Source organism: Moschus berezovskii, chromosome 17 (assembly GCF_049115385.1).
Source record: "Moschus berezovskii isolate FMDL1 chromosome 17, NW_MosBer_1.0, whole genome shotgun sequence".
Lineage (NCBI taxonomy): Eukaryota > Metazoa > Chordata > Mammalia > Artiodactyla > Moschidae > Moschus > Moschus berezovskii.
This window is the reverse complement of record NC_142476.1, coordinates 60,377,494-60,398,993: the sequence shown is the minus strand read 5'-3', so window position 1 is coordinate 60,398,993 and position 21,500 is coordinate 60,377,494. Positions and strand designations below refer to the sequence as shown.

The 21,500-nt window shown below is 43.8% G+C and overlaps 1 protein-coding gene across 2 annotated transcripts in view; it reads right to left on the bottom strand.

Moving 5' to 3' along the window:
* KIF26B (kinesin family member 26B) overlaps positions 1 to 21,500 on the bottom strand; it is a 531,529-nt gene that overhangs the window by 380,626 nt on the left and 129,403 nt on the right. Inside the window, exon 1 of one of the 2 annotated variants that reach the window (XM_055419735.2) lies at positions 8,565 to 8,661. The exons of the other annotated variant lie outside the window; for it this stretch is intronic. The gene's annotated coding sequence lies outside the window, so the exon portion shown is untranslated. Of the gene's footprint in view, positions 1 to 8,564; positions 8,662 to 21,500 lie in introns of those variants that run through there. 2 annotated transcript variants of the gene reach the window in all.

Sequence of the window (21,500 nt, the reverse complement as noted above, 5' to 3'; positions counted from 1 at the left end):
TCCAGCACTGTTCTGTTACCCACAGCTCAGGAATCAGGCAGACCCTGGTGGGCAAGCCCACCTGTCAGACTGTATATCCCCGCCACTGCCGCCCACCCCGGGGTAAAGAGGGCCCCTTGGAGAAGCAATGGGGGTAGTTAAGCCCCCAGAGAGATACTCAGACTGGTGCTCATAGAATTCTCTCCTTCCAGAAGCTTCCTCTCCCTTCATCTTGCTGAAACTAAGTGGAATTCACACCTGTATTTGCCAGCCATTCATTGCATTGCCTTTTTTGCCCGATCAGTGACAAGTGTTGATACTTGTTAATTGATTTGTCTTGTCTTTCAGGGCCCTGTCTTTTGTGTGTAGCTAATAAATATTTGCTGATCTGACCCAGAGTTAAATCTTAATATGCTTGAGGGTCTCCTCATTCTTGTCTCAGAATTCTTAGCCCTTGTAACAGAGGTAATATAAACGAAGAAGGAAAACAATAGATTTAGAAAAGACCCTGATGCTGGGGAAGATTGAAGGCAGGAGGAGAAGGGGTTGACAGAGGATGAGATGGTTGGATGGCATCACCGACTCAATGGACATGAGTCTGAGCAAACTCTGGGAGATGGTGAAGGACAAGGAAAGCCTGGCATGCTGCAGTCCATGGGATTACAAAGAGTTGGACATGACTTAAGTGACTGAACAACAAGTACTTCTCAATCAGTCTACCTCTGAGAGAGGCCTGGTGAGGGTCTAACCCAGAAATCAGGTGTAGTGGAAGTTTTATCTTAGAGACACTAACTTGCTTAAACATATCAAATCCCCACTATCCCCGTACTGTTCAGGGTCATAGAAGACAGAAAGATAACCTCATGGCCATTCTACTTTAGCAAAGTTTCCCTGTTTTACTTTTTTTTCTATTCATCTGAAAACTTCCCAGTTACTAAAAACTTCCCAGCCTTTCTGGCAAGAAAGGCTGACATTCTCAATGTCAGCCCCATGCCCTCCCAGCACACCTTCCCCAGGCAGTCCCTTGGCCCAGCATCATGGTCTGGGGGAGCTCCAGGGAGGTGCCCAGAAACCTGCAGAGAGGATCCCACCCCTGGGCATTTAAGGAAACCAAACCCTTTTCTGCTGGTCATCATCACAGTCCTGTGGGCCACAGCTCTCCAGGTACACTCACCACCACCCCATTAAGGTCTTCACTCGAAATCCAAGCACAGGCCCATTCCCTTCCTTTTGGAGTTTAGGTGATTAGGCTGTTTTTCTCAGCAGTGCCCCAAACAAACGACCTCCCTTCTAGCTCCAGCCTCAAGCTTAGCATAAACAGATCAATCAACCCCGAGGGAAAACAACAACCCCTGAAAACCCACAGACAATGAACCCCTTGGCCTACCAGACAAGAAAAATGCAAGGGCTGCTAGGCCCCCTTAGTGTTGCTATGGGTTAGGTAAAATTTTAGAATTTCTAGAGCTGGAAGGGATCTTAGTTCAATTTCTTCCTTCTACAGACAAGAAAATTAAGCTTAGCATTTAAGATCTTTTAATTATATAAAACTGGATACAGTATGCCCTTTCTAAAGCAGGTTTCTAGATTTATTTTCCTCTTGCTGAACACAGGAGAGCACAAAACAACATGGCAGCAAAATTCCAGTCTGGGAGTACAGCAACTCCAAATTACCCCTGAAACGCTGAAATCATACATCACCTCCGCGTAACAGATCCAATATGCACTGCTGACTGGGGGCATCCATCACCCAGCTCCTGGGAGCCCCTCCACCACGACTGAAATATCTTAAAGGAAACGTGCTGGAAGCATGTGAAAGGCAGATTACCTGGTTTGCTTGACCATAATAGGGGTCCTTGAGCTAGCATGTGTCTGTCAAAAGCCCCACGGAAATCACACTTTTATTCATACTTAAGCATTTTATATCAAATGCAGCGATTATATCAATCAAGGTCAGGAAATTGGCCATGCCAGCCAATATAAACACTGCTGGGTGGGGTTATATGTGTCTAGATATTTTTAAGGGGATGAGAGGAGACAAATTGTTCCTTAGTAAATGCAGGGGTAGGAAATAGTTTAAAACTTTTTTAAGCAAGTTCTATCAGAGAAAAAAGAAACAAAAGAGATTAATCATGGTTCAAAAAAAATTTGGAAACCGCCAAGCTGGGTTTTCATCTTGGGAGAAAAGGTGGAGAATGTTTCTATTGAGTCAAAACGAATCTCGTTTCAGGAATAATTTTCCTAAATAAGAAGCAGCCAGGGAACCACAATGTACTCAGCTTTAGCAAACTTTCTTGCAGCGTAATCACACACTAGCCTGGTAACATCCAATGGGCTGTGGTCTCATTAGGTGACAATATATTGCAGTCTATGGTCATCTTTAGAGTACTCATTTACTATAGATTGGTATTCTATTTGAACTTATGGAATCAGTGATATAAATTATAATGGGAATCAAATTTTTATTGTGATTGATAAAAATCTACCATTTCAACTCTTTTTAAGTGTATAGTTCAGTGGATTAAGTACATTCACATTGTTATGGAACTGTCACCCCCATCCATATCCAAAATGTTTTCATCATTCCAAAAATGAAACTTCATACCCATTAAATAATAACTCACTCTCCCCTTCCTCCCAACCCCTGGCTATCAGCATTCTGCTTTCTGTCATATGAACCTGACTACTCTAGGGACCTCATTATAAGTAGCATCATACAACAATTGTCCTTTAAACAATAACTCTAATGGGAATTAGAGTAATTCAGATACCTAATGACACTTTTGGAGAAGGAAACAGTAACCCACTCCAGTATTCTTGCCTGGAGAATCTCATGGACGGAGAAGCCTGGTAGGCTACAGTCCACAGGGTCGCAAAGAGTCAGACACAACTGAGCGACCGACCAACCGACCGAATGACACTTTATCAATACTCATGTATTATTCCACAAATTTAAACCTTGTAGGGAAAATAGATTATTTAATATTAGAAATATAAGATATTTCTACCACTTTTAAATCAACACTGAATATTCATTGGAAGGACTGATGCTGAAGCTGAAGCTCCAATATTTTGGCCACCTGATGCGAAGAGCCAACTCATTGGAAAAGACCCTGATGCTGGGAAAATTGAAGGCAGGAGGATAAGGGGAGGACAGAGGATGAGATGGTTGGATGGCATCATCAACTCAATGGACATGAGTTTGAACAAGCTTAGGGAGATGAAGGACAGTCAAGCCTGGTGTGTTAAAGTCCATGGGGTCACAAAGAGTCAGACATGACTTAGCAACTGAACAACAACCACCACTTTTAAGAAAGAATGCTGGAATATAAGGCAAACCAAGGCTACCGTACAAATGTGCACTGACCCCAAGAGTGGGAAAAATAGTGACCAAAGCTCAAAAGTGACCATCTTGACCACAGCTTACCATACAGCCACTGGAGAAGAGAATGAGATCCAGAGACTTCATTCACTCACATGTCCATTCATTTGTTTATTTCACAAATACACAGTCAATTGCTTCCATGCCATAGCTAAGCTCAGTGCTGAGGATAAACCCTAAAGGGCAAGTGCTGCCATCAGCCCCACTGTCTGACCCCAGGGGGTTTTTCATCTAGTTAAGGATTTGGATAAATGAGTAGGATACTACATTACAAAGGTCCACGGCTGAACAGAGGGGCTGACAGAGCATATAGGAAGGGGTTTAACCCAGGTAGGAGAGGACTGGCCTGAAAAGAGTAGGAGGGGCTGGAAGGAAGTACTGCTAGGCAGTGGAAACAGCTTGTGTCCAGACCAGGAGCCAAAGAGAGTAAGCTCACTGGGCAGAGCTGAAGGAAGTTCCATAATCCTGGATCTGGTATGAGTGTGTGAGTACATGAGCTCAGTCGTGTCTGACTCTTTGTGACCCTATGGACTGTAGCCTATCAGACTCCTCTGTCCATGATATTTTCTTGGCAAGAATACTGGAGTAGGTTGTCATTTCCCACTCCAAAGTATCTTCCTGACCCAGGGATCGAAACTGAGTTTCCCGTGTCTCCTACCTCCCAGGCAAATTTTTTACCACTGAGCCACTGGGAAAGCCTGGATATGGTATGAGACACGGTGAAAAATGAGACTGGAGAAGGTGTCGGGGCCAAATCAGGATGGGACTTAGTTGTGTTAGGAGTTTTAACTGTTTCCGCAGGACAAGGGTCAGGGGTGGGGGCGGAATCACTGAAGGATTAATTAGGAAAATGGTGTTTATAAAACAGAAATCACCATCCTTGAACCATATCACAGATATTTAGGAGAGGTCGCACAGTTTATATCTGCTAAATAGCTGTCAAATACTTGGATGTCCCTTCAAAGTAAGTTCCAGTACTATGAACACTTTCCTCGTGATCTGTGACATGGGTGTTTGTCCAAAGAGGTCCTGCTCTACAGGACAGGCCTTTTGGCCTGTGGATGGAGTGGTGGTTATCGCTGGTGGTCACCAGTATTGCTGGCTTTCCTCGCCTTCCAGGACACATGAAGACAAAGTTTCCCATCCTCTCTGCAGTCGAGCAGGGTCATGCAACTGGCGTTATATGTTACTTTTGGGCTGAAGCATCTAAAAGTCAACTTGCAATTCTTCTGTCCCCCTTTTGCTGCCTCGGTGCACCCCTGAAGCTTCATGGTGACATGGGAGTCATGAGATTAAAGCAATTTGGAGAAGTGGAGGGCAACTGTCTCAGAGAGTCACCGGGACCCACAGGGGACTTTGTATAAACAAGTTAAACCACTGGAATTTCCTCTTGCTGCTGCTGCTGCTGAGTTGCTTCAGTTGTGTCAGACTCTGTGCGACCCGATAGATGGCAGCCCACCAGGCTCCCCCATCCCTGGGATTCTCCAGGCAAGAACGCTGGAGTGGGTTGCCATTTCCTTCTCTCTTACCACAGCTTAACTTAGCTTATCCTGACTAATGCAGGTGGAGTACAATATAAACCCATCTTAATCCCATACTCCATCTTTCTATAAGTACTTTATCACTGTTACTATCTGAGACAGCCTGGTGGGGTGAAAGGGCATCAAGATTGTTGCCAGAAGAACTGGGTTCTAGTATGGCTGCTGCAACACATCAGTCATAAGAACTCGGGCAAATCTCATAAGCGCTCAGAGACCACTTTCTTCTATAAAAGAGGGAGTCATACTTGCTACAACCTGAATAGTTGGTGTAGAGTTTAAAATTAAAAGGGAAAATATATGTGAAAACGCCATCTAAGATACACCTTAATGTGCTCATTTTCTTACAACTGCTAACGATAGTGTCCTAGGGGAAAAGGAGAGGAATGAATTAGAAATTCTTTAATCTCCCCTTCTCCCCCACTCAAAAAAACGTGGTGTGGGGGCAAAAGACTCCTGAATTCATGTAGATTAAAAAAATCTCATTTTGTGGCTCGAATAATTTCAGGGTTTTGAAAGCTCATGTGAAAGTTGATTATCACATGCAGCCTCAGATAATTTCCCCAGAGAGCCAAACAAATTAAAATATATTTTTTAACTCCAACAAGCTGACACAGACCATCAGTTGTATCCTTGGTACAAGTTTCATCCTGTAGTTTTAATCAGAACCTGGTGTCTAAGCAATATTTACCTGGTGGGAAGGAAGGATGCAGAAGGGACAAGCCAGGAAGTGGTTAATCAGTCGGGTCCTCCCATCCCAGCACCCATTATATCTGCAGACGGCCACCTCCACACTGGAGGCAGACCTGGCCGTACAAACAGAGGTTGGGCTCCTCACAGCTTGAACAAGGTGTTTCCCCACTCACCCACCCACCCACCCCAACCCACCATCCCAGGAGACCCTCAATCTGCCACACTTGTAACTATAGCCCAACCCAGCCTGGCTGATCATACCAGGGGTGATGCAGATGGAGCAGGTAAGGCTAACTCCCCTGAAATGGTTTTCAGTCTGTTCGGGAAATGATAAAAGGATGAGCAGCCCAGGCATCAACAGCAGATTTATGGAGCACAGACTGTTATGTGAATGACTCCAGACCCAGCCACCGTGCTGGGGTTCTCCAGCCCCGCGCAAAGCACCACTCCTTCTGAGCTGAAGTTAGGATCATGGGAAATGGACAATCAAAAAGCAAAAAGCAGGCAGTGAGAACAACTCCCATATAGGGAGAAGCTAGTCTGAAGGTTGGTGGATCCAGGAAGACCCAATGTTTCACTTCCAGTCTGAAGGCAGAAAAGAAAAAAAAAAAGAGGTCTGAGAGTAAAGACAGTTCAGCAAAGACCCTCACAGGAAGGTCAGCCTTTTTGTTCTGTTCAGGCTTTCAACTGATTGAACAAGGCCCGCCTACATTGGGGAGAGCATCTGCTTTACTAGGTCTATGGATACAAATGCTGCTGCTGCTACTGCTAAGTCACTTCAGTCGTGTCTGACTCTGCGCGACCCCATAGACAGCAGCCCACCAGGCTACCCCGTCCCTGGGATTCTCCAGGCAAGAACACTGGAGTGGGTTGCCATTGCCTTCTCCAATACAAATGCTAATCTCACCCAAAACCCCCCTCATAGACACATCAGGATAATGTTTGACCAAATATCTGGGCGCCTGTGGCCCGACAAGTTGACATATGAAATGAACCATCTCAATGCCACTGGCAGTATTATCAACACTGACAACCCTTAGTTCCAGGCATTTCTGATGCACACTGACCACTCTGACCCTCAGCTGTGCTCCCCACGCACGGTATACACCGCTCCAGAGCACTGCAGTACTTTTCTACAATGTTTTAGTCAGTCCCCCTCACCACTCCATCAAGAGTGAGCACCACATCCTTAAGGAAATGGCTCCCAGGCATCTGTGTTACAGATACTCTTCTTTGGGCTACTGGTTTGCCTTTATCTTCACGGCCCCAAACTGGGTTACTGATCACTTTACTTGCCTTCACTGTCTATGGAGAAGCTTGTGACCAGGTGTGTGGATCACTTCTAGGGAAAACTTCACCCATGTGCTGATCTCACCTTAGCGCTGAACTTATTATTCCCACCCTCATCTTCCCTTCATCTCCATTTCCCCACCTCATCCCTATTTTTGTTCTACTGCATGTAGTTTAAAAGGACATCTCAAGGGCTCCCCTGGTGACTCAGTGGGAAAGAATCTGCCTACAATGCAGGAGACCCCAGTTCGATTCCTGGGTCAGAAAGATCCCCTGGAGAAGGGATAGGCAACCCACTCCAGTATTAATGGGCTTCCCTGGTGGCTCAGGCAGTAAAGAATCCACCCGCAATGAGAAGACCTGGTTTGATCCCTGGGTTGGGAAGATCTCCTGGAGGAGAGCATGGCAACCCACTCCAGTATTCTTGCCTGGAGAATTCCAACTAGAGTCCATGGGGTCGCACACTAAGCAGCACAGCACAGCCATGCCCTCCACCAGGGGATCTTCTTGACTCAGGGACTGAACCCACATCTCACATCTCCTGCATTGGTAGGCGGGTTCTTTACCACTACTGCCACCTGGGAAGGCCAACTAAGCCTGTATATCACAATAATTAAGCTTGTGCTCTGGAGCCCAGGAGCCGCAACTACTGAGCTCACCTGTTGCAACTTCTCAAGCCTGCGGTACTCTCGAGACTGAGCTCTGCAACAAGAGAAGCCTGCGCACCACAGCTAGAGAGTAGCCCCCACTAGCCACACTAGAGGAAAAGCCCACACAGCAACAAAGACCCAGCACAGCCACAGTAAATAAATAAATCCACAGTAAAAAAAAAAAAAAAAGGACATCTCAAATTCTCAAGTTTATTTTTGAATGAGGCAGGCATACAAAGGTATACATCCCCATCTAGGTTATTTTATTTCCCTCTCTCCAGGACCGAACGCCTTGCCATTTTTCTCCAAAACAACTACTAAATTAGACTGCTCTGCATTTTGATAGTCTGTTAAATGCACCATACCTGCCATATCCAAAATGCCCCAGCTGTCACCTAACCCACATTTCAAAGACAAGACCACATTGCCTTTTCTTTACTCTTCCCAGAATTCTAGGAACGTGGTGATAAGAGTCACAGTTATAGAGTGTCCTCCCCTCACCCAGGGGCTGATTTAAATCGACTCAGGGAAAACTCTCATTTAATGGGCTGGAAGGTGGACTTTGAATATTGCAGATAACAGTTTTGGCCTCAAAAAGTTAACAATTCACATCAAAGTAGGGCTGAAAGATTAACCAGTTAAAGATCCCTGGGAGAAGATACTAATTACTTCTGAAGAGGGAGAAGGAAAGTGGGATTGGGGAGGGGAAGAAAAGATTCAATGAGCTGTCTTCGAAATGTCTTTCATCAAAAAGAAAAAAATCCAAAGCCAATATGGCAAAAAGCTAGCATTTGTTAAACATGAGTGGTAGGTTGGTTTGTTGCATTACTCACTGAGCATTTCTGTATATTTGAAATATTTCTAAGCTGATAAATATATTTGCTTAAAGAATTCTGCTTTTAAATAAAGATCCCTAAAGAAAAGGAGCTTTCAATCAAACCTGAATGGATCTCAGGGGCTTATCCCCCAGGGCCAGAAGTCTCTGGGGCCCCTTCATTAGCAGGAGCTGAGGACAGAGAACACTAATTTACTTACCAGATCACAATTCCTTCTTGCTGAAATGGATTGAAGTGTTTTCACAGAGCTGCTGGCATCCTATTCCCTCTTTGTCATGATCGCGCACACGAGACAGTTTTGTTTACAACTATGAGATGCTGCCAGTCTCTCCAGCGACAACTGTACCCAGAAAGAGTGCATTACCTCATCTGACAAACTCACACAGACGATAAAGCAGCTTCAGAGTGCCGCCAAAAGTTAATTGACACTAATTTGAATAGTTACCAGGGTTACAGATAATAACAATACCCTGCACAGTTAGAGTTTTAAGAGTTTCCAAAAATGTCTTCATATGCTTGATCTCTCATTGTTCTTGAAAGACCCTTGTGAAAGAGGTAGGTAAAGAGAGTGTCATATCCAGGGTCACTTCTAATAATTCCATAATCCATTCATTCTATGAAGTGATAAACATTTATTACATACCAGCCAGACAAGACAAGGGGCCAGTCACTAACATGAACAGGCACACTCTCTGGTCTTAAAGAGCTCTCCATCAGATGTAGATAATAAGACAAATATAGAAATAAATACAACATGAGCAGACTATGCCGAGGGCTATAGGAGAGGGGTGAATGGAATATCTATCTAGAAGAAGACACATCCAATTTGACGAAGGATGACATTGGAATAATGTGTAAGGTTAACAAATGTATAGATGAAGAAAAATGTACCATATAAATAAAAGACTTTGAAAGCCAAGCCTTGGAGTTTGAACTTTATTTAGAAGGCAATGGATAAATTTTTTCCCTACATTTTCAAAGAGCTTTAATTGATACAATTCAAATACTACACAGTTCACCCATTTAAATAATAAAATTCTGGGGTTTGAGTGTTTACAGGTTGTGCACACATTACCAAGTTGAGAACACTTTCAACTTCCTAAAAGAAACTCCATACCTTTAGTTGTCACTCCCCACCTAAGCCCCTGGTAACCACTGATCTACTAAATTTCTCTTCAGATTTGTCTATTCTGGAAATTTCATTAAAGTGGGACCCTACAGTTTGGGGTCTTTTGGTCTGGCTTCTTTCACGTACCATAATGCTTTCAAAGTCCATCAATGTTGTGGCGTGTATCATTCCTTTTTATTGCCTAATAATATTCTGTTCTATGGATAAACCACATTTTGATTAGTCATTCACCAGTCGATGGACATCTGGGTTTGTGCCACTTTTTGACTCTTGTGAGTGAGGCTGCCATGAACATTTGTGCACAAAATTTTGTGTGGACTTTCTTTCACGTTTCTCTTGGATATACACCAAGGTGTGGAATTTTAGGGGCATATGGTAATTCTATGTTTAACTTTTTGAGGATCTCTGAAGCTATTTTTCACAGTGACTGCAGCATTATACATTCCCATCAACAGTGTATGAAAATTCGGTTTCTCCATATCCTTGCCAACATTTCATACCACCTGTCTTTTTCACTCAAGTCAAAATGTCCACAGCTACTCCATCACCAGCTGACAGGAGAAGCGTGAGGAAGGGCAAAGTTGGGTATAAAGAGTAGTCTTAACCAACAGTAGTTAAATAACTCAACTGAAAATCTGAAAAAACATATAGTAAAGGTCCTACACAGGACTTCTCTAGTGGTCCAGTGGTAAAGAATCCACCTGCTAATGCAGGGGACATGGGCTTGATCCCTGGTCTAGGAAGATCCCATATGCTGTGAAGCAATGAAATCCATGCACCACAAATACTAAGCCTGTGTTCTAGAGTCCGCGCTCCACAACAAGAGAAGTCAAGTTCACTCTGTGTGCCTTTTAAAGGGGAAGATGGCTAAGGACAGAAGCAAAGAGAGATGTCTCTATTTAAAGAGCTACTGCTGCTGCTACTAAGTCGCTTCAGTCGTGTGACTCTGTGTAACCCCATAGACGGCAGCCCACCAGGCTCTGCCATCCCTGGGATTCTTCAGGCAAGAACACTGGAGTGGGTTGCCATTTCCTTCTCTAGTGCATGAAAGTGAAAAGTGAAAGTGAAGTTGCTCAGTCGTGTCTGACTCTTAGTGACCCCATGGACTGCAGCCTACCAGGCGATCCTCCGCCCATGGGATTTTCCAGGCAAGAATACTGGAGTGGGTTGCCATTGCCTTCTCCATTTAAAGAGCAGAAAGAATAAATAGAATCCTGGAGACTTACATTACCATATATAAAACAAATAGCCAACGGGAATCTGCTGTAGGACATGGGGAACACAAGCAGGGGCTCTGTAACAATCTAGAGGGGTGGGATGCGGAGGCAGAAGAGAGGGAGCTTCAAGAGCAAGGAGACATAAGCATAGCTATGACTGATTCATGCTGATGTTTGGCAGGAAACAACAAAATCATGTAAAGCAATTATCCTTCAATTAAAAAATAAGTAATTATTTTAAAAAAGAATAAATAGAAGCAACAAAAAAGAAACAGGCAACATAAAAACTAGAAAGCACAGTGGTCCAGAATAATGATAATTTCAGTTAATATTTATCGAGTGAGTCTCTGTGAGTGGATTTTAAGTGCTTTCTAGGAAATGGCAACCCACTCCAGTGTTCTTGCCTGGAGAATCCCAGGGATGGCAGAGCCTGGTGGGCTGCCGTCTATGGGGTCGCACAGAGTTGGACACGACTGAAGCGACTTAGCAGCAGCAGCAGCAGCAGACATTGCTTGACAAGACTCATCATAACCCTATGAGAGAAAGACAGAGAAGGAAAAGATTTTCCAGAATGGAAAATCAACAGTGTCAGATGCTGTAATAAAAAAAAAAAAAAAAGTCAAAGACAATGAAGGTCCACAAAACAGCTTAGGAATTGGTGACTAAGTTTGGTCATCAGTAAGTTGTTGGCCACATTTGATAAAGTGGTTTCAGGACAATGTAAGAATTTACAACCAACTGCAGAACATTACAGAGAAGGCAATGGCAAGCCACTCCAGTACTCTTGCCTAGAAAATCCCACGGATGGAGGAGCCTGGTAGGCTGCAGTCCGTGGGGTCGCTAAGGGTCAGACACGACTGAGCGAATTCACTTTCACACATTGGAGAAGGAAATGGCAACCCACTCCAGTGTTCTTGCCTGGAGAATCCCAGGGACGGGGGAGCCTGGTGGGCTTCTGTCTATGGGGTCACATAGAGTCGGACACGACTGAGGTGACTTAGCAGCAGCAGCAGCAGAACATTAAGGAGTGAGTGAGCTGTGAGGAGAAGGAAATGGCAACCCACTCCAGTATTCTTGCCTGGAGAATCCCATGGACGGAGAAGCCTGGTAGGCTACAGTCCACGGGGTCGCAAAGAGTCGGACACAATTTAGCGACGGAACAGAACGGAGCTGTGAGGCAGCGCATGCTGCAAGTACCGACTTTTCTTTCAGAAAGTTGGACAGTGGGTGGAAAATTAGGACACCAATAAGAGAGGCTTGCAGAATGAGGGGACATTTGACTTTAATTTCAACTTAGGCTTATCTGTAAACGAATGAAGATTCAGACGGAGCAGACACCCAGAGAAAGTAGGAGAGAAAAGGACACCCAAAGAGGAGAAGAGTAAAGAAGAGATGGGCTCTTTCTTCTTCAGAGTCAGTGAAACCAAATATTTCTGAGGATTGAAGGGAAGGATCTAAAATGATGCCAAATCCATTTTGTACCATTGGTCAGACATATCTTCCTGAGTAAAAACATCCTCCTTATCATTTTTGCCATCAATTCTTGAGCCTTTTTCTGGTCTTGATTAGTGCCCAGATTGATCAGGGAAGAGAGTGGGATACCGTGCTATTTATCAGCCTCCATCACACCCAGAGTGACTAGATTAAAACTTAGCTCTCCAGTATTACAAAAGAAAATGAAAGTGTTAGTTGGTGTCTGAATCTTTGCAACCCCATGCACTGTAGCCCACAAGGCTCTTCTGTCCATGGAATTCTCCAGGCAAGAATACTGGGGCAGGCTGTCATTTCCTTCTCCAAGGGATCTTCCCAAACCAGGGGTTGAACCCAGGTATCCTGCATTGCAGGCAGATTCTTTACCATCTGAACCACCAGGGAATCACAAAAGAATGAGACTGAAATTCTTCAAAATCCCATCAGACTTATTTGTTATTAGTGTTTTCCCTTTCTCCAAAAGACAGTGCCAATTTTGCGCCCTGAGTAATGTAGCTGGATTATGGTGCTGGAACTAGAATGTTTTTAACTTTTCTTTGGTGTAAGGGGACCTGCTCCTCTGTGAATTTCCCCAGGGACCCTCATCTGAACTGGGGGAGACTGCAGAGCTGGACAACTTTCCAACCAAATGCTTAACTTGAGAAGCATCACATTTGCTCTGCGGTGAAGCCACAGATGAGAGGGTGCATCTTCACAGCCTCACACTTCCTCCTCCTTCACATGTTGTCAAAAAGATGGACAGGATGTCGTTTCATGGCACAAGAGCCAGGAACGACTGACTCTGAAACCTCAGGACTTGATGAAGGGACAGAAGGGCCTGGCCTGGCTATACTGCCTTTATGTTTATTCCACTAGCACTTGCTGTAACAGAGAAGTTGCTTCTAGTTGTAGTTTTTGGGAGAAATTTCACATTTCCTTCACCACACTTTAACATCAGAAACCACCAGCATGCCAGATATTCTTCAGGTGTGTAAGCAGTAATTACCCAGATGCAAACAATTAACACATCCAAATTAATTTCGCTAAGATTAAGTAAATAAACGAAGGGAGTTGATGTATTGAGTTCAATGCCAGAATTGAAAAGGATCCTCAGGGACATTTAGTCTGAAAATATCTTTTCACAGATAAGGAAATTTAGGTCCGGCACGATAAAGAGATTTGCTCAGGGTCCCTGAACATGTTAGAAGCAGAACTGAGAACACAACTCAAATCTCTTGGTTTATTCTGTTTTTCTTAATCACTGTGAAGATGACCATCCCATTCTCTACAATGACACAGTTGTTCATAACCTGGAAGAAATAACCATGATTCTCTGATATACTGGGTAAATCCTCAATGTTTCTTGCTGTGTCCATGACACATAAAGGGGTTGGGGGTGGATTAGAGTGATAAGCTATTTCCTTCCTTGTTGCTGAATTTATGGAAAACCACCTTCCTTCAATCCTATATCCAGAGAACACAACATCTAATTTATGGCTGAATAAAACTGGATGCTTTCACATGACTCTATTCATTTGGACATGTTTGTATACTATCAACCCTCATGTTTTAGAAATAATTCCAAAACAAGTCCTTCAAATCCTTTACCACATCACTGGTTTTCTTTCCCAACAAGAGATTATTCAGGCCCACAAGACTGGCACCCTTTATGGCATTACAGTAAATTTATATTAGATTTTTCTGACTACTACTGATAATAACATGCTGACAGATATAATCCTGTTGATATGATTACACATCAACAAACAGGGCTTGATTGTGAAGCAGCAAATGGACTAATGTAGTCTACTAAGCATAAATCCAAGAAATATGATGGAAAATGACTGCTTAAAGAGGTACTAAGTCACAATAAAAGATCAAACAAAATTCCTCGTCTTTGGTAAACTTAATAAAGTGGTACTTTATTGGCACCACTATTCCAGCTGATGAACATATCCTGGAACACTGGCAGAGACTGTGGGGGTGGGACAGAGAAATAAAAACAGGAGTGGATACTGAGGACACAGAAAGTGAGACAACTGAGTTGATTCCACTCAGCATCTTAGGATGCTAAGGATTTAGTTTTCACACATCTTGGCAACCTGGAGATTGTCATCTTAACAGTGATTAGGAAGTAATCAGGCAGTGGAAGGCAGAAGCATGGGTCAGAGATTTCTTTGAGAAATGGTTCAGCTTTATGGTTCACCAACAGTCTGTTTAAGCTTCAAACCAGATTCATTTAAGCAGTAAACATTTGAAATGATAACAGCAATATAACATTTTCTCTCTTCTGAAGAGCTCTCTGATACAGGTGTCAGAGAATAAAAGCCTACAACGATAAGATACAGGGCAAGGGACAGGATGACCTGGGACTCCAGCCCAAGTCCTAGAGCTCTTTGAGTCCAACCCCCAGAGTCCAACCAGGCAAGTACATCCAGAATTTGGCCAGGCAGCCACTTTATTGCACCGCCTGGCTGTCCACTTATATAAACACACAGCTGAAGAGAATCCAGGAATATCTCCACAGGAGAAAGCCCTGCTTTTGTCTGACAAAGCTGCTCTGACCCCAAAGGAATGCACAATAGGAAATGAAAGTTGGACAGAAAATCAATTCCAACAGGAAACAGGATGATCCCTGCTCAAGCTCAGTTCCAAGATATATCACTGTAATAACCCAGAGCACCATGGCCAGGAGCCCCCACCTCACCTCCTGCATAGTTCGGGAAGCGGGAGAGCCCAAGGAAACCAGGCGAAGGGGCCCACAGTATAGCCATCACAGTTCACTGTCATCTCAACCAGATTTTAATTCATTCATGCCTTGACCAGTGCAAGAATGATAGCTGTGTTTTAAGAGGAACTTGAACTAAAGACATGAAAAACCTCCTTTAAAAGTAAGGGGAGAAGAAATTATGAATGAGTTACGTTCGAAATCTTAAAAAAATACACTTTCACAGAGCAAATCAATCTAATTCCTCACAAGAAGGAACTGGTATCTTCAGAGCCTCCACTCAACACATAGTTCAGTTCAGTTCAGTTCAGTTCAGTCGCTCAGTTGTGTCCGACTCTCCGCGACCCCATGAATCACAGCACGCCAGGCCTCCCTGTCCATCACCAACTCCCAGAGTTCACTCAAACTCATGTCCACAGAGTCGGTGATGCCATCCAGCCATCTCATTCTCTGTCGTCCCCTTCTCCTCCCGCCCCCAACCTTTCCCAGCATCAGAGTCTTTTCCAGTGAATCAACTCGTCGCATGAGGTGGCCAAAGTATTACTGAGTTCCTATTGCATCAAGCATTGGCAAAGTGCCCGAAGAGGAAAGATGAAGAAGATACTCCCTTCTGAATCCACAGTTTAAGGGGTAAGGCAGGTCCTCTATCCTGAGATCAGTCTCCTCTCTCAGGCTCTCTCCCCCCACACTGCTTGTCCTTTGACTCACTTTGCCAGTCTGTTAAAGTGGGTCCAGTGCGGACCACTGTCACAGGCGTTCCTAAAGAACAAAGAGCATGAGAGAGGATTTTTCCCAGGTAGTAAATAACTCATCTGCCAATGCAGAAGATGCAAGAGATGCAAGTTCGATCCCTGGGTCGGGAAGATCCCCTGGAGGAAGAAATGGCAATTCACTCCAGTATTCTTGCCTGAAAAATCCCATGGACAGAGGAAGTTGGTGGGCTCCAGTCCATGGGGTCGCAAAGAGCTGGACACAACTGAGCGACTGAGCAAATATTAATTAATATTAGACACCTCATGCGACGAGTTGACTCACTGGAAAAGACTCTGATGCTGGGAAAGGTTGGGGGCGGGAGGAGAAGGGGACGACAGAGAATGAGATGGCTGGATGGCATCACCGACTCTGTGGACATGAGTTTGAGTGTACTCCGGGAGTTGGTGATGGACAGGGAGGCCTGGCGTGCTGTGATTCATGGGGTCGCGGAGAGTCGGACACGACTGAGCGACTGAACTGAACTGAACTGAACTGAATATCTATGACTTTTTAAATAAAAGACAACAAAGATCTGGTAAGCAGCTTGAAATTGTAGCTGATGCCAAAATTATTTACACTACATTGGACTTCCTCTTCCAGTAGGTAGAGTGGGCTGGTGGAAAGAACTCTGGATATAGACCCAGAAGCTGTCATCTCCAGATCCGGCTCTAGCCAGTGTTATCCGGGCCAGCTTGGGCATACTAGGTAATATCTCTGTGTCTCAGTTCCTCCGATGAAGTGGGCAAATATCTGCTCAGCTCCTTGGGACTGTTGTCAGGATTGAAAGAGATTATTTATGTGAAAAGTGTTTTGAAAATTCAAATATTAACTTTTATTACTTTTATGATTATATTCTGTTTTTCTTACATTAAACATAAAATAAATTGGCCTTTCCTATGAAAACATCGTCTGATGATGGAAGCCAACCGGGTGAGGAAAAGTCAACACAGGATCATGCATTTTCCTCTCATAACACATCAAGCGGGTGATCCAAACTAAGAAAAAATCAATCTGGAATTGAACACAAATGCAAAGTGAAAGCCATTCATTTGATCAGACCTGTTGGAAAAAGGATTTTATTTACCATGTTAGGCTCCGGGCAGGCAAATAGGTCTGGATAACGTAGTAGAAGCTGGCACCAATGCAACAGTAATAAGGAAAAGAAAAAAATAATAATGCAACTGTTCAAACTCAGCTCTGAGAATTTGGGTTAAGCTAAAAGCCAGGCGGGAGGCAGGGAGCTGGGTTAGGAACACAAACAGGTTTAGTAATCAATCCAAAATCACAGTTGTGAAAACCACATAAAATGCCATCTGGCCTCCTGGATCATGTGGAACATTAAGCAAAGGCAGCCTTCCAATACACATGTTCTCATTTCTCTGAGACCAGCTCTTCTCATTACCCCATCAACTGTGCAAGAGTTACCCAGATCCTGGTCCAGGGCTGCCACCCTCGCCAGAGCTACTCTGAACACTAGCAAAGCAGTTCACGTTCGCAGAAGGCTGTCCATATGATGTTTTCTGCACTCTGGAAACCAGCTGGTGGCTGAGGTCTCCTCTGCTTTCCTGAGACTGTTTGCTATGACCATGTCCATCTTCCTCTTGTCTTAAACATGGTTATACATATAGCTGACAATATTCTGGAAAATTAATTTGTGTGGTTTCCCAGGTGGTTCAGCAGTAAAAAATCCACCTGCCAGTGCAGGAGACGTGGATTCCATCCCTGGGTCGGGAAGATCCCCTGAAGGAGGAAATGGCAACTCACTCCAGTATTCTTGACCGAGGAATCAGAAAGAGGAGGCTGGTAGGCTACAGTTCATGAGGTCACGAAAGAGTTGGACACGACTGAGGAATAAAACAACAAGCTGTGTGCTGTGATAGTGCTCAGTCGTGTCCAACCCTGCAACCACATGGAGTGTAGCCCACCAGGCTCCTCTGTCCATGGGAATTCTGGAGTGGGTTGCCATGCTCTCCTCCAGGGGACCTCCCAAACCCAGGAATCGAACCCAGGTCTTCCACATTGCAGGCAGATTCTTTACCATCTGAACCACCAGGGTAGCCCAAACAACAAGCAAAAATATGCATAACATGAACTTTACCAATTTAGCCACTTTTAGGTATACAAATCAATAGCATTGATTGCAGGTCCATAATGTTTTGCAACCATCACCACTATCCATCTCCAGAATATTTTCATCATCCCAAATGGAACCGCTGCACCCAGTAAAAAGTAACTTCCCATTGCCCTCCTCCTGGCCCCTGGCCACCTCTACTTTCTGTCTCCATGAATTTGCCTATCATATAAGGGGAACCATATAATATTTCTCCTTTTGTGTCTGAAATTTCATTTAGCATAATGTCTTCAAGGTTCATGCTACATGCTGTAGCAAATGTCAAATTTTCATGATTTCTAACCCTGAATAATATTCCATTGTGTGCATTTGTTTATCCATTCAGCCACCCACTCTGAACACTACTTTTTGTATAATATAATCTTATTTGTAGTGAATGATGGTCAAATTTGCCCATAGTAGGCATCAGTCTTCCAGATTCGCAAGCACACAGGAAATCCACCACCTTGGTGCCCACCTATCAGGCACTAGGTTGTGAGATTAGGAAGCATAGGAATCATGTCTTCATTTGACCCTGTTCCCATTCCTGTCAACCAGCAGGATGCCTGAAACAGGACAGGCACTTGATAAATACTTCACAAAGGAATACGTAAACCTTGATAACACCTTTTCCCAAAGGTTGCACCTACTCTTTTCCTCTAAGTCAAGCTATTCTCTAGAAAAAGACATACTGTTCAGAAAGATATTTCTAAGGAAGGATTTCATGTTTTTAAAAAATTCTGGCTCTAATTTTTTGAAGGCAGAATTTATTTGACCCATCAAGTTAAGAGGTAGAACGTGGTCATGGAAAGAATATTGGACATGAAGTTGGAAGATACAGCTTTAAATCCCATTCTGCCCTTGACTGGGTGACCTTGGTTAAGTCACTGGACCTCTTTGAACTTCAGTGTCACCATCTGTAAAGTGGAAATAATAATAACTGTCCCCCTCTCCCAACTGAACATTAAATGAGGTGGTTCAGGTGCTCTTTGACAACCTAGATGGGTGGGATGGGGAGGGAGGTGGGAGGTGCAAGAGGGAGGAGACGTGTGTATACCTATGGTTGATTCATACTGAAGTATGGAGGAAACCAACACAATTCTATAAAGCAATTATCCTCCAATTAAAAATAAATTTCAAAAAAATATGAGGTTGGTCATAGAATTCAGTCTGCACAGACCAGTTCTACTTACTGGGACATACCAACACTCAAGTGTGCTATATCAGAAGTCAAAACATAAATGAAATCGCTAAGGAACACTTACAAGTTACATGCAGTTACAAATTACACAGTGCTGTGGGGAGGCTATAAAAAGAATGTTGGAAAAGCTGAGTTTTGACTGGGCCCTTGAGGAAAGTGACAGGTGTGAACTTCTAGAAGAGGGGATGAAATTCTAGGCAAGTGACATAAAGATAATAAAGGTGGAGAAGTGAAAACCGGTAGTTGGAAGGGGACAAGTAAGGTGGACTTTGCTAACAAAGGGATCTGTTCCTGACCTAACATTCTAGGTATCTCATTAAGACTTGAGCCAGCAGAGACTCCTGAATCTAGAGGCTACATGAAGGTCCTTCAATGAGACGTCCACAGGGCCAACCCTGGTGCACCTTGTGCGGATCCAGATCCACTTCCTGACTGCATCTCCTTTTGGGTCCTTATCATTCCCACTTGAATTACTGCCCACAACTCTGATTGTTCTGCTTGCTTCTGGTGTTAAACGGCTCTATCCTGTAACCATAAATTTTAGGCCATAAAGAAGGCTGAGTGCTGAAGAACCGATGCTTTTGAATTGTGAAGCCTGAAGAAGACTCCTGACAGTCCCTTGGACTGCAAGGAGATCAAACCAGTCAATCCTAAAGGAAATCAACCCTAAATATTCATTGGAAGGACTAATGCTGAAGCTCCAATACTTTGACCACCTGATGTGAAGAGCCAACTCACTGGAAAAGACCCTGATGCTGGGAAAGATTGAAGGCAGGAAGAGAAGGGGGCAGCAGAGAATGAGATGGTTCGATAGCATCACCAACTCAATGGACATGAATCTGAGCAAACACCAGGAGACAGTGAAGGACAGAGGAGTCTGGCTTGCTGCAGTCCATGAGGTCGCAAAGAGTCGGACATGACTTAGAAACTGAGCAATGACAACAAACCCTGTAACCATGGAGTCTCAAGACTTTTTTAATAAGGGATGTCAACTGCAAACACAGTTCTTCAGCACAGAGCTGAGAGGAGAGATTTAACCCAGTAGCACGAATACTCCTCACTTGCTCCTAAATAGGGAATACCATGTAAAACATCACCCTCCTTGCACTCTGAACTTAGGGTTAATTTCTTAGCTCATAAAGGAAAAAAAAAAAATGACAACACATCAAAACTTCCAGGACCCTACAGCTCCTTCCCTAATGCCAGAGGTCTTAATAGCAAATGGAGTCCAATTCAATGAATAAACTCAAGAGTTAGAGACTGGCAAACAACCAAACCTGAAGATTTATTTGACTCTTTGTGATCAACATTAGGTGAGACGCAAGGGGTACAAAGATGAGTAATGGAGAGGCAAGCTCAGGTTCAAGTCTGAACCAGAGTCACCTTAAGCAAACGTAAATTCCCCAAACATCTTCACACTCATTCACGCCTCCTTATACCCCAAAGCCATCAAGTCAAAGCAAATCTACCCAAGCCGTTCTCTGAATGAAGTCCAAAAAAAGTCTCTCAGGCAAATCCAGTATACTCAAAACTAGACAGAAAAATTTTTTTCTAAACATATTTAATGGATATCTCTCTTTCAATTACTTCAAGTCCTTGAAAACTAAAGTTTCCAGAAAGGACTTAAGAAAATATTAAATAGCATCATTATCTCTAATGTTCAAATTGCCTCGGGAAAGTTCACTCTCAGTATCTCCTTTATGGCCTGCCACTCATGCAAGCGGGGCAACGTCTTTTCATGTGCTTTTCAAAATGGATTGAAAACACCACTTAATGTGAAGCCAGATGAGACCTGAAAGAGTGTGGATTATGATTTCACTGTATTATTTCAAGAGATGTTCTAGCTCCATGGTTAGAGTTCTCTGACTCTTCCTTAAGTTTGATCACAGTCACTTATCAGTTTGGGCTTCCCTGGTGGCTCAGTGGTAAAGAATCGCCTACAATTCAGGAGACATGGATTCAATCCGTGGGTCAGGAAGGTCCCATGGAGAAGGAAATGGCAACCCACTCCAGTATCCTTGCCTGGGAAATCCCACAGACAAAGGAGCCTGGCGGGCTGCAGTCAGCGTGTATGCTAAGTTGCTTCAGTAGCGTCCAACTCTCTGACTGTAGCCCTTCAGGCTTCACTGTCCATGGAATTCTCCAGGCAAGAATACTGGAGAATTTTCTTCTCCAGGGGATCTTCCTGACCCAGGGATCAAATCCACATCTTTTACATCTCCTGTATTGGCAGGCAGGTTCTTAACCACTGGTACCACCTGGGAGGGCTACAGTCTATGGGGTCGCAAAAGAGTTGGACACAACTTAGTAACAGACTTTCACTTTTCTTCACTTATCAGTTTAACCTTGGTACCCTAGGCCTGTGTCTAAATCACACAATGACCAGTTGGTTCAGGCAGTTAATGGTTCGGTTTTACTAAGAATCAATTAGGAAGTTGGCTGAATTGACCATTTGTTGAACTGAAGTGTCTAATTAATTCAATTAAACTGTTAAATCAATGGTGTGTAGAGACATTTCCCTGGAATA